Source organism: Ornithorhynchus anatinus, chromosome 5 (genome assembly GCF_004115215.2).
Source record: "Ornithorhynchus anatinus isolate Pmale09 chromosome 5, mOrnAna1.pri.v4, whole genome shotgun sequence".
In the NCBI taxonomy this organism is placed as follows: domain Eukaryota; kingdom Metazoa; phylum Chordata; class Mammalia; order Monotremata; family Ornithorhynchidae; genus Ornithorhynchus; species Ornithorhynchus anatinus.
This window is the reverse complement of record NC_041732.1, coordinates 13180610-13194395: the sequence shown is the minus strand read 5'-3', so window position 1 is coordinate 13194395 and position 13786 is coordinate 13180610. Positions and strand designations below refer to the sequence as shown.

Sequence of the window (13786 nt, the reverse complement as noted above, 5' to 3'; positions counted from 1 at the left end):
CAGACTCTGTTCGTCTTTCAGCACATCCAGGCTCCGTTGGCTCTTCTACACCCCCAGGCTCTGTCTTGAATGCACACAGACTTTTGCACACGGACCCTTTCCTGGTGCAACTTTCTCCAGGTCTTGATTTCCTCGGCTGCTCGCCTCCTCTTAGGAAAACAGCCACTGGGGATGGGCAGGGAAGGCGGTCCGTTTGGCTGGCCATCCCTGCTCTGGCGGGTGGGGGAAGAGTTTGAACATGACTCTGGAATTCAAGTGGTCATGGAGAAAGAAGCGGCAGGGCCAAGTGGAAAGAGCCTGGGCCTGGCAGTCAGCAGATCTGCATTCCAATCCCGGCTCTGCCTCTTGCCTGCTGTGACACCTTGGGTAAGTCACTTCACTTTTCTGGGCCTCAGTTTATTCATCTGCAAAATGGGGATTCAGTCCCTGTTCTCCCTTACCCTTAAACTGCGACGGGGGCGACAAGGATCCTGTCTGATCTGATTACTTTGTGTCTACCCCAGAACTTAACATGGTGCTTGGTCAGTAGTAAGCACATAACAAAGACCATTTTTAGTAACAGAAGCCAAGGAGGGAATTATCTTCTTTGAAACTGGGGTGGACTGTTCTTCCTCTTCTGCAGCCGTTCATAGATTCCAGCCTTCTAGAGTTGCTGGAAGAGAGCAATTTCTACAGTCCCCTGCATTAAGCATTGAGATATATATTGGGGGATTGAGGGAGCGGGAGAGAGAGAGAAGGAAGGCAAGTCACTTCATTTTTCTGTGCCTCAGTTATCTGTAAAACAGAGATGAAGACTGTGAGCCCCATGTGAGACACGGACTGTGTCCAACCTCATTAGCTTGTGTCTACTCCAGCATTTAGTACGCTGCCTGGCACGTAGAAAGTGCTGAACGTTAGGAAAAAAAGAAAAACAGCAAGGGAAGCGGAGTAGTCGTAGTATATATGGAGCACCCTGCAGGTGTCATATGCTGTATTAAGCATTTAGGAAGTTCAAAACAAGCAAATTACACATACCCTTTCTACAAGGAGCTTCCACTGTAAGGGGAGAGACAGTCAGAAGGGTATTTGCTAACAGGGTCATCAGTCAATCAATCACATTTACTGAGTGCTTATTGTATGCAGAACACTGTACTAAGTGCTTGGGAGAGTACACTAACACAATTGGTAGATACATTCCCTACCCGCAGTGAGTTTACAGTCAGTAAAATCAATAATTGAATGTACAATTGAATAAACACATATACCTTAAGTGTAGAGCAGAAGTATGATTATTATTATTATTTGTTAAGCACTTACTATGTGTCAAACACTCTCCTAAGCACTGGGGAAGATATAAGTTAATCAGGCTGGACACAGACCCTGTCCAACATTATAGTATAAGGAGGAGGGAGAACAGTATTGAAGCTCCATTTTATAGTTGAGGAAACCGAGGCCCAGAGAAGTGAAATAAGTTGCCCAAGGTCTCACAGCAGGCAAGTGGCAGAGCAGGAATTAGAACCCAGGTCCTCTGACTCCAGGCCCTTGTTCTTTTCACTAGGCCACACTATTTCTTGTGGCAGGTACCTCAGTGCTAGAGATGGCTGATGGGTTTATGAGCTTGGAGTGCTGGGGAAGGATCACAGGAAGTGGGCTCTCAAGAGGCTTTTGAATACGGGGAGAGTTGTGGTCCAACGGATTTGAGGCGCCAGGGAGTTCCAAACTGAGGGAACGGAGGTAGAAGAGTGCAGAGTGAGGTACAGTTTGAAGATTATCTCAGGAGTAATGCAGAGAGCAGATAATAAGGTGGGACTAGCTGACAGAGAGCCCGGAAGTCGGTGGAGAGGAATTTTTATTTGATGCAGAGGGACAAGGGAAGCCAGCGGAGGGTTCTGAGGAGAGATCTGGGCTGCGTGTTGCTTCAAGGGTGATCCAAGGAGCAGCTGCAGGGTGTGATTTAGATCAGCGCTGGGAAGAGGCCGGAGGCAGGGAGGCCAGGGAGGAGGCTGACACAGTAACCTAGTCTGCAATATGGCCAGAGCTTGTACCAGAGTGGAAGGGGAAGGTCTGGGAAATGTTATTAGGGAAGAACCAGCCGGGAAGCCGTGCGGTCTGATGGAAAGAGCTTGGGCCTGAGAGTCAGTGAACCTGGATTCTGATCCTGGCTCTGCCTCTTGCCTGCTCTGGGACCTTGGGCAAGTAACTTCACTTCACTGGGGTCCAGTTCCCTGAACTTTAAAATGGGATTTTATTATCTGTTCTCCCTCCTACCTAGACTGTGAGCCCCGTGTATGTCAGGGACTGAATCTGACCTGACTGATCTGTATCTATTCTAGCGCACAACACATAAAAGAGGCTGAACAAAAACCACAGATTGAATGCGAGAAATGAAAAGCAGAGAGAAGTCCAGGGCAACTTGGGTGGCTGCTGATGAACAGGGGTGGAAATTTCACAGACTCTAGGCAAGTGACTGCACCCCTTCCCTTCCTCTCCCTTGCTGCATCCCGGGCCCCTGCGAAAACACGATGGGCAAGGACAAGAGCATTCATTCATTCATTCATTCATTCATTCATTCATTCATTCATTCACTTTTATTGAGCACTTACTGTGTTCAGAGTACTATACTAAGCGCTTGGTAAGTACAGTTCAGCAATAAAGACAGACAATCCGTGTCCACACAAGGTTTACAGTCTAGAAAGGCGGAGGCAGGCATCAAATGCAAGTGACACTGTGCAAACCGCTAGTGCCAGAGTCAATTTTTCTGCACAAGTTTTCATTCCTCAAGTTCCAGACAGAGCCTCATCTGCCATCCCTGACTGGAGTCTCCGGCGTCAAATAGAATTGTTTTATAGCTCTGGTGACACTTGCCTTTATATGTTATAACTTTATGGTACTAGCCACGCTGCATCCAGTACTGGATTATGATGCCTGAAGATTATTTGTTAATTTGGAGATAAAATGAAAAGGGAAACCTTGCTCAAAAGTTAACGAATAATAATAACAGTGGTGTTTGTTAGGCATTTACTCTGTGTCAAGTACTATACTAGGTGCTGGTGTAGATACAAATTAATTAAATTTGACACGTTCTCTGTTCCACACGGGATACAGTCTAAGTAGGAGGGAGTAGGATTTAGCCCTGATTTTACAGAGGAGGTAACTGAGGCACAGAGAAGTTAAGTGACTTGCTCAAGGTCACACAGCACACAGCTGGCGGAGCCGGGATTAGACCCAGGTCTACGGAATCCCAGTCCTGTGTCCTTTTTGGTAGGCTGCGCTGCTTCTCTAACAGTAAAAATTGGTTCCTGGTTTTGAGTTTAGTCTATTGAGTTGCTTTCCTAGAAAGGAAGTTTAGACCCCAGCTTGAGAAAGGGGGCAAGAGGCCTGGTCTTCTCCACCAAGGCCTGGAGCTCTGTCAGCCTGCCAAGTCCTTGCCACTGGGCAGAAAGCTCCTCTCCCTGCCACCATGGGCCTGGGATTCCTGGAGGCTGGGAAGGAGGCATTGCATCCTCCACTGATTCCATGGGAACAAAGGAGGGCGGTGGGGATCGGGCCCCTAGACTCCATCTCCTCCTAATGGCTGGCTCCAATGGCCTTGGGAAATTTCTCTTAGGTTCCTGCAGCCCCAAAGATCCATTTTTTCCCACCGAGAAGGGCCCTGAGCTTCAGGGAGCAGGGTTGGAGTTGTCTCTGGGGATGCTGAGACTTCCTGTCCCAGCAGGAAAAGAGCTGGCTGGCAGCACCCAGTCAGCTGCCTCATTCATTCATTTGTTCATTCAAACATTGCAGATTTGGTTGGAATCAGATGGGCTACAAAATGTTGAGTGTGATGTCATCATGTGCATCAGTGCCAGGGGTCGCACATTCATTCGTTTAATTTATTCACTCATTTTATTTATTCACTTATTTACTGAGCGCTTACTCGGTGCAAAGCACTATACTAAGCGCTTGGGAGAGTACAACATAACAATAAACAGACGCAGTCCATGTCCATATTGAACTTACATGTACTTTTGTGGGAATCTCAGGGTCCTGGGTCCACAAGGACGATATGTGACCACCCTATTCTGCAGACAGGTTCATCCACCTTCAGAAGCTTCTAAGGAAAGCCAAGCCTGGATGGGCAATTCATGCAAGGACATTTTGAGGTGGCTCGGACCCAGGATGGGTGTGTGTGATGTGCTTTTGTACTTTCCCTGGCACTTAGAGTAGTTTCTGCCACATCGTAAGTGTTTAGAAAATACCATTAAAAACAATTAAAAGAAACAGACTCCCCCTTGTTTCTGAGCACAAGAAAAATATGGATATCAGTACATTTTACCTCTACAAGCTGAAGACCCTGAAACAGCACACTGTGGCTCTTGGGGTTAGTGCAAGTCAGCATGGGCAGGGAATGCATCTACCAACTCTTGTTTCATCCTTTCTCAAGTGCTAAGTACAGTTGCTCCCCATACAGTAAGTGCTCAATAAATACCATGAATCGAATACCACATCAGCTTCTTTGCTGCTGACCGCCTTGCCTCCAGCCTCTCCCTCTCCTGCCCATGTTATTATTCTAAAGCATCATTTTGTGACACATCTCTCCATTGTGGTCAGGGAACGTGTCGTACTGTACTCTCCCCAGTGCTTAGTTCTGTGCTCTGCACACAGTAAACACTCAATAAATACAATTGGGTAATTGATCTCCTCATTTGTCAAGAACCTCCAGTCATTGCCTGTCCCCCTCTGCATCAAAAATAAACTCCTTATCAGCTTTAGGGCTCTCCTCTTCGTACCTTACCTTGCTGATCTGTTACTTCAGCCCAGCCCGCACCCACGCTGCAGGCCAATCTTGTCTAGCCTGCCACTGGCTCCTTGCTCACACCTTCCCTCCTTCCTGGAGCTCCCCTCCCCTTCATTTCCAATCGACCACTACTCTCCCCATCTTCAAGGTATTACAAAAATAACATTTCCTCCAGGAAGCCTTCCCTGACTAGCCTCTCTTCTCCCCACCCTATCCTCCCTCCCTTCTGCATCGCCTGTGTGTTTGCTCTTTGCTTTTCACCCCTCTCCCACAGCACTTATGTACATGTGGAAGCTCTGCCGCTTCCATTACCTGTAATGTGTTTTAACTTCTGTTTCCCGCTGTAGATTGTAAGCTCTTGAGAGCGGCGATTGTACCTACTAATTCTGTTATCCTTTCACATGTGTTTTGTATGGAGGTCTGCAGTCAGTTAATACCATGGATTGATGGAACTCCATCTGCGAAAGCCGCTTGCTGAATTTGAGCAAGGGAGATCTTTGGTTGGTCGGGAGTCCTCTAGGCTTCTCACCCCCAGTTAGGACCGGAAAAGCCCAGTGATTTAATCCCATTCTCGGGGTGTGACCGGAGGAATGACCGGCCCCCTCGTCGGCTCTGCTTGGCTCCCCCAAGCTGCCGGTGGCTTGGTGGGAAAGTGGTCAACTGTTGGAGGCCGGGACTTGGGAAGCTGGGTGGGGTCAGCCTCCAGACACTGGACGGCTGTAGGACTCGGGCTCTGTCTGTCTGACTGTCTGATTCATGCTGTCAGGGGACTCTGACTTAATCCCTCCAGCAGACCCGATTTTCCAACTTCCCACCCACCCTCCCACCCATCCCCTCCCCCTCATCAGCACAGACCTGTGAGTATATTGGGCAGCAGCGGAGTTTTGCCTGGGCAGGCCAACCACTCGGACAGAGGAAGGCCTGGCAAGAGGAGCTTTGGGAAGGAAAGAACAGAGCCTGGGAAGTGTCTGTGCAATAATAAAAATAGTCACTGAGGTATTTATTGAACACTTACAGTATCCTCATAATCATCGTCATTATCAATCATCAATGGTATTTACTGAGCACTTAGTGTATGCAGAACACTGTACTAGTGAATACAATACCACAGAGTCAGTAGACCTGTTCCTTTTTCACAGTGTGCTCACAGTCCAGAAGCAGCGTGGCCTAACAGAAACAGCACAGGCCTGGAGGTCAGAAGACCTGGGTTCTAATCCTGGCTCTGCCACTTGTTTGTTGAGTGACCTTGGGCAAGTCACTTCACTTCTCTATGGCTCAGTTCATCTGTCAAATCGGGAGTGAGACTGTAAGCCACACGTGGGACATAGACTGTGGTCAACCTGATTAGCTTGTACATACCCCAAAACTTAGAAGAGTGCCTGGCATATAATCAGTGCTTAACGAATACTATCGAAAGAATATGCAAAGCATTGTACTAAGTGCTGGGGTTGATACAAGATTATCAGGTTGGACACAGTCCCTGCCCTTCACAGGTCTTGTGGTCTCAGGGGATGGGAGAAAAGGTATTAAATTCCCATTTTACTGATGAGGAAACTGAGACACAGAACTGTAACATGACTTGTCCGAAGCCACACAGCAGGCAGGTGGCCAAGTCAGGATTAGAAAACAGGTCCTCTGACTCTCGGTACTGTGCTCTTTCCACTAAGTCATGCTGCTTCTTCTCTTGTGTACATTTCTAATTTCAGTGCAAGTTGCACTATATGTTATTTAGTCCCAATATTTCGAGTCAACAGACTGGGCATTTTTCATAACAGGCTGAAGTTTGAGCAGACTCACAGAGCCAGATGGGAAGTTTGCAGTGATGCCTTTGCTACTTGGCAGAAGCCAGAAATCATTTAACCTCTATCTCCCAGCTTTCCTCCCTTTGAAAAATCACTCCTCTCCCAGGTTCATCCTGGGGATGGGGGAGACTCAAGGAAATCCCGCTTGCCAAGCATTGGACAGATTCTCCTCCAAATGTAGTAATTTGGTTCATCCGGGATTCGGTAGTGATGTCCTGACTTCTCCCAGGACCTTGGTCCTGCCTTGCATTGGTTATCCTGTAATCCCTCAGCGTCGTCAAGTAGAAAGTGCCTGACCTCTGTGTCAGTGGTCCCTTACACCTCTGAGGCTGTAAACCCTGGCTGGGACAGGAACCGGTTCCAATTGGATTAGCTTGGAACTGCCCCAGCACTTAGCACAGCTGTCTTTATTGTAAGCTCAGGCCCGGCTGCACTGTGCTGGAGTCAGGCTCAGGGAGAGCAGCCCCGGACCTCTGAGGAAGGGTCAATCACGGAATTCTCATTGGATGGCTTGGCACTGATCTGGCCGGGGTTGGCGGTGGTGGGAGCCATGAAATGTGCCCCAGAAGGGTCTGGAAATGCACCGAGGTGGTGTTCTTGTCTGTCCGTCTCCCCCGATTAGACTGTAAGCCCGTCAAATGGCAGGGACTGTCTCTATCTGTTGCCGACTTGTTCATCCCAAGCGCTTAGTATAGTGCTCTGCACATAGTAAGCGCTCAATAAATACTATTGAATGAATGAATATTGGCCAAGGCAGGGCCACTGGAACACTGAGGGCATTGCTGGGAACTGGAACGAACACAGGTCTGGAAGTCAGGAGACCTGGGTTCTACTCCCAGCTCTGCCGCTTGCCTATTATGTGACCTCAGACAAGTCCGTTCACTCCCTTGTGCCTCAGTTTCCTCATCCTTAAAGTGGAGATTCAATTCTTGCTTTTCCTCCCCCTTAGACTGTGAGCCCCATGTGGAATTGGGTCTGTGTTCGAAATGTTATCCTGTTTCTGTCCAGGTTTTTGTCCTGCTGCTCAGCCCATAGTAAGTGCTTAGCGTTACCACAGTGATTCTTATTGTCGGAAGGCCAGCCTGGTGGTCCTTTCTAAGTGGAAGTGGAGGCTCTGTTGGAAGGAGCAAGAAGGGAGAAGAGTGCCTGGCTACTAATCTTAGGGAGAGGAATGGGGAACAGTCAGAGGGAGAGGGAGTCCCAGGTTCCTGGGGGCTTGGGCTGATCCCCCAAAGGAGGTGATTGTGTTGTGCTCTTTTCCAGCCTAACAGCCGGAGACAGCTGGGGGTTGTCAGGCGGGGGAAATAAACAGTTCATTCATCCCCCCACTGCCAGGACCTTGCCACTCCACTGCCCCCTCCTTGCAGCAAAACACAGCCCAGGCTGTTCTCTGCCATGGGCTGTCCCTGGGTACGGTCCTTCCTCCTGCCTTCCTGCTTCCCTGTCTGCCTGCTTGCAGCTGGGAGCTTCTGGGCAGAGGGGGCAGCAGGCTGGCACGGCCCAGGCCTAACCCACCAGCTGGGCCATGGCTGGTGAAGGGTGGGCGTCGTTAGGGGCATCGACCTTGGGGGAGTTTTTGCGGGGACAGCACTAAGGCAGAGGATGGAGTGTCTGGATAGAGAGGTGGCCTGCACAGCAAGGTGGGTCTAAGAATAATAATAATAGTGGTATTTATTTAGCACTTACCCTTTACAAGGCCTAGTGGGTAGAGCAAAGTTTGGGAGTCAGAAGGTCATGAGTTCTAATCCTGACTCTGCTGCTTGTCTGCTGTGTGGCCTTGGGCAAGACACTTAACCTCTCTGGGCCTCAGTTACCTCATCTGTAAAATGGGGATTAAAACTATGAGCCCCATGTGGAACAGGGACCGTGTCCAACCCAATTTATTTATATTCACCCCCATGCTTAGTACAGGACCTGGCACGTAGTAAGCTCTTAAATATTATAATTATTATGTGTCATGGCCAGAATTAGAACCCAGGTTCTTCTGCCTCCCAAGCCCACGTGCTATCCACTAAACTACTTGGACCCTTAGGTGGGCATAGTAGCTGGGCTAATGAGGGGATTCAGGTTTGGGTCTCAGAGATGACAAAGGGGATGGATGGAAGCTCAAGTGGCTGAAGTTGTGTGATTAAAGATTGAAAATTGGTGGGAAAGGGGAGGATCTGATTCATACAAGGGCCTCAGGACCCAAAAGAGGCAGTGACCAGATGATTTCCATCTCCACTGAGGACCACACGGGAGGGAATTGGCTGAAGCTGCAGCAACGAGGATTTAGGTTAGATTTGAGGAAGACCCTCCTGACAGAGTCGACTGTGAGAGCCTGGCATGAAAGGCCAAGGAAGGCCGTGGAAGTCTAATTTAGCTAGTCACAGGTGGAGGCAGGGGGATTGCTAGGATGATCTTGTCTATTTTGCCTCTGACCCCTTGCTTGTTTCCTCCCTCTGGTCTGGAACTTCCTCCCTCTTCATATCCAACAGACCACCATGGTCTCCACCTTCAAAGCCTCATTAAAAGCAAACTCCTCCAAGAGGCCTTCCCAAACTAAGCCCTCATTTCTTCTTTTCCCACTCCATTCTGCATCGCCCTGGCACTTGCCTTTGTACCCTTTTAGTCAGTCAGTTGTATTTATTGAGCACTTACTGTGTGCAGAACACTGTATTAAGCACTTGGGAGAGTACAATATCACAATAAACAGATGCGATCCCTGCCCACCATGAGCTTACAGTCTAGAGGAGGAGACAGACATTAATAGAAATAAATAAATAAATGAGCATTTTATATTTTCCCCACTCTCAACCCCACAGCACTTACATACAAAACTCTAATCTATTTTCAAGTTTGTCTCCCCTTCTAGGCTGTAAGCTCCTTGTGAGGCAGGGTATGTGTCTACCAACTCTATTTTACTGTACTCTCCCAAGCACTTAATACAGTGCTTTCCATCCAGTAAGCACTCAATAAATACCATTGATTGTACTCTCCCAAACGCTTAGTACAGTGTTCTGCACATAGAAAGTGCTCAGTAAATATCACTGATTGATGGTCTCTGAGGCTTCTTTCTGTCCTCTGACTCTTGGGAGGAAGTAGGGACTTGGAAGAAGGAACTGTGGGGAATAATAACCATCAGGGCTGCTGGGTGAGGATGGAGATGGGGTCTGGGGCTGAGGAGATGGGGGGTGGAGGGCTGCTGGGATGTTTGGGATGGAAGAACTCTGAGGCCTGAAGCTGGCTTTGGCTCTGGATTCACTGTGGGGCAGATCTAATCTGAACCCCAGCGCCCGTCCCCCTGCCCGACTCTGATGCTGGGAGTCCCTAAGCGCCACCCCCGACCCCGGCTCCAGCACCAGGCAGGCATAAAGAGGGCATCTGTGCCAGGCTCCACTGCGGGCATGGATCCAGGGTCAGCAGGAAGTCAGATGTGATTCCAGCTCTCGAGTCTGTCTCCCTCTGCCATCGCTACTTCCCCCCGCCCCGGGGAAGCCGCCCACCATAGTGAGGTGAAGGATTTTTCTTCCTCCCTGCCATAGATCTGGCCTAGCAACCTCCATCCGGGGGGCCTCCTCAGGACAACCCCACGACAACAGTGTGAGAGGCAGTGTAGCCTATTGGAAAAGCATGGTCCTGGGAGTCCCGGGTTCTAATCCTGGTTCTGCCATTTATCTGCTGCATGACCTTGGGCAAGTCACTAACTTCTCAGAGTCTCACTTGCATCATTTGTAAAATGGGGATTGAATATCTGTTCTCTTTCCTACTTGGGCGGTGAGCCCCATGTGGGACAGGGAAGGTGTCCAATCTGATTAACTAATATTAGAACAGTGCTTGAAATGTAGTAAATGCTTAAAAAAGCCCTCAAAAAAGAAAAACAACCCCCCCCCCAATAGCTCACCCCAGGAATGCAGAGAGAGGAGGAGCAGAGGGCCCAAATGGGATGTCCTTGGGAAACTGGCTGGGGAGCTGGAGCTGGTATGTGTGTATGTTGAGGTGGGGAGGAGTTGGGGGTGGCCACAGAGAGAGCAGGAACCAGGACAAACTGGACCAGGAAGTAGTCGGTGGGGTGGGAGGGACAGAAGACCCCAGGGAGGGGCCTGGGACAGGCTGGAGGGAGGACAGGAATGGGAGAGAGCACAGAACAGCAGTGGAGATGGGCCAGCTGGGATGGGAAGGCAGAGGGGGAAGAAAGAGAAGGGACTGAGGAGGAGGAGACGGAAGAACATGGTACCTGGAGAGAATCTGGTTATTTAGGGACCGACTACCCAGTGTCTCAGCCTTGAGTTGGGAGGGAGACACCAGAAGGAAAGGCTATGAAGACTATTTAAATCTACTCTGCTGCACCCTCAATAATATTCATAATTAAGGTACTTGTTAAGTGCATAAAATGTGCCAAGCACCAGGCTACATGCTGAGGTAGATAGAATACAATCAGATGGGAAACAGTCCCTGTCCCTCTCAGGGCTCATAACCTAAGGGGGAGGGAGAAAAGTATTTAATCCCCATTTTACAGAGGAGGTGATGGAGGCCCAGAGAAGTGAAGTGACTTGCCCAAGGTCACACAGTAGGAGACTGGCAGAGCTCTGGTGGACGTGGACGGGTCAGAGGCAGGATGTGGGCAAGAGGCTGTTGGCGAGATAGATGAGATCGATGCACAGTGAGCAGGTTGGCATTAGAGGAGCAAAGCGTGAGGGCTGGGCTGTAGAAGGAGAGCAGCGAGGTGAGGTAGGAAGGGGCAAGGTCACCGAGTGCTTTAAAATCTATGGTAAGGAGTTTCTGTTTGATGTGGAGATGGATGGGTAAACATTGGCGAATCACCAGTTTCCAGGCTCTGCCAGCCTCTTCCTGCCCAACCCCCTGCCTGGACAGACCTCTCCCATCTCTCCATCTCCTAGTTATCCAGGCCAGGATTTGCCTGCGACAGCAACCTGAGTCCACAGCCCCTTTTTCTGCCACACAGCACTCCACGGTTATAGTTCTCCACAGATTCCTCTGACCCAAGAGCTCTTGACTCCCTGGGTTGCCCTCTTCAACCTACCTCCTGTCTTGAGCTGCCTCCATTCCCCTGGTGCAGACAGAAGGGTCTCTCAGGCTGCTGGGCGCTATTCCCTGGGCATCTTTGGCATTAGTAGGTGGGCCCAGATCTGTGACAACTCAGTCCATGTGGACCAGAGACCCCGTGGGAAAGAGAGAGTGGGTTTAGGTAGGGAAGACCTTTATGGAGGAGATGTACCTTCAATAAGACTTTGAAGGTAGGGAAAGTAATCGTCTGGTGGACGTGGATGGGTCAGAGGCAGGATGTGGGCAAGAGGCTGATGGCGAGATAGATGAGATCGATGCACAGTGAGCAGGTTGGCATTAGAGGAGCAAAGTGTGAGGGCTGGGCTGTAGAAGGAGAGCAGCGAGGTGAGGTAGGAAGGGGCCAAGGTCACCGAGTGCTTTAAAGTCTATGGTAAGGAGTTTCTGTTTGATGTGGAGATGGATGGGTAAACACTGGAGAATCACCAGTTTCCAGGCTCCCTACTCTCAGAAACACTCGTCGGTCTCTTTGGAGGCCTCTCCGCTTCTGCTTCATAAATCTCAATTCCTTTGGCTGAAATTCCAAGGCTCTCTTTTTCTTCCCCAAATCATTTTCCTGGCCAGAAACTCTCTAAAGGGAAGAAGTGGGGCGACTCTTTGAACGGTGACGCTTCGGTGACTGGGCTGGGCCCTGGCAGGTGACACTCCCCACTGCCCTCTGTGATGAGATTAAAGAAGCAGCTCAGAGACACAGGCTGGAGAAGGACAGAAACACTGTTTATTCAGCACCTAGGAAGTCGCAACATATTCAAAATATAGATTTCTCAACTCTGACAGAAGACAGAAAAAAAGAGGAGCCCAGAGGCCTGGAGGCTCCAGGCAGTGGGGGAAGGAGAGGCTCACCCAAGGGTCATCAGCAGAAAGTGGGGATTCCCACTCTGACTTCTAGCAATCCACTTTGGGGAAGACCCCCACCCCCTTCATACCTAGAAGCTCCCTGTCCGTACCGGTCGGACCCCTCCAAACTCTCAGATGAAGCCAACCTGAGGGCAACCGGAAGTGGACTTGAGATCGGAATGTGTGAACTGTTCCCTAAGACTAGATTCCCCCAGGCAAGGAAATGTTCCCGATGGGTAGTCTAATGCTCTGAATTCCCAGGACCAATTCAGCAACAAGTTAAATAGATTCTGTGCAATAACCCTTAAATAAATGTCCCCTTCCCACACTGCGCTCAGCCTCTTCCTGCCCAACCCCCTGCCTGGACAGACCTCTCCCATCTCTCCATCTCCTAGTTATCCAGGCCAGGATTTGCCTGCAACAGCAACCTGAGTCCACAGCCCCTTTTTCTGCCACACAGCACTCCATGGTTATAGTTCTCCACAGATTCCTCTGACCCAAGGCAGTGGTGCCCTATGACCTTCGCGGGGCCCAGAGACAATTTTCTCTGACGCCCCCAGGAGCTCCAAGCCACTGGCCCGGTGGAGTTCCATGCCTGTGTGTGCTTGGGTGTTTAGGGGGTGGGTGTTGCCCCGCGTCTGCCCCCTTCGCTCGTGCGGATACTGGGGAGTGGATCGTGAAACTTCCCGCTGGGTGGTGATGGCTGGGCAAGCATGCAATGCCTGCAGAGACCGGGGACAGTTCTCTCTCCCCACTGCCTGCCCCAGCCAGACCCATGGGACGAGAGAAAGTCCGGGCATCGGGAGGTGGTCTGTGTGCGGGCCACTGTTCTCCCACTCCTAGATGGATTCCTGGGGAGTCCAAGCCACGGCTCTATCTGGGCTGACTTTAGAGCTGCAGAGAAGGGTCAGATCCGGGATCGGGGGTACTGGGGAGGGCCTACGCCACTTTTGGTCCCCAAATGTGGTTATGGAACCTCTCCTGTTCTTTTCTCGGGCCCCTCTCTGGCAGGAGCCCGGAGCACTGTAGACTAGTTCTCTCTCCCTCTTAACCCCGACCCGGAGGCGGCGGCAGTGGTGGAGGAGGCTGGGGCTGAGTGGGGCTGACCAAGACCACGGAGCGAAGCCCAGACCAAACTGGGGGCCCGGGATTTCCGACTCCCAGCGCCCTCCCTGCCGAACTAAAGCCAGGGGAGACTTCATTCCCCCCTCTTTGCCCGTTTTTTCCTGCTCCGGCCCTGGGGAAGAGAGGTGCCCCCAGATCACTGCTCCCGACCCTCCTCCCCTCCCATCTCACTGGCCCTCAGTGTTCCTGGTCCAGGCCTGAT

The 13786-nt window shown here is 50.5% G+C and overlaps 1 protein-coding gene across 1 annotated transcript in view; it reads right to left on the bottom strand.

Moving 5' to 3' along the window:
* Window positions 1-12318: 12318 nt before the first annotated feature.
* The window catches only part of CSPG4 (chondroitin sulfate proteoglycan 4), a 74266-nt gene continuing 72798 nt past the window's right edge, over window positions 12319-13786 (bottom strand). Inside the window, exon 10 of the mRNA XM_029065883.1 lies at window positions 12319-13786. This exon is cut by the window's right edge and continues 2133 nt beyond it. The gene's annotated coding sequence lies outside the window, so the exon portion shown is untranslated.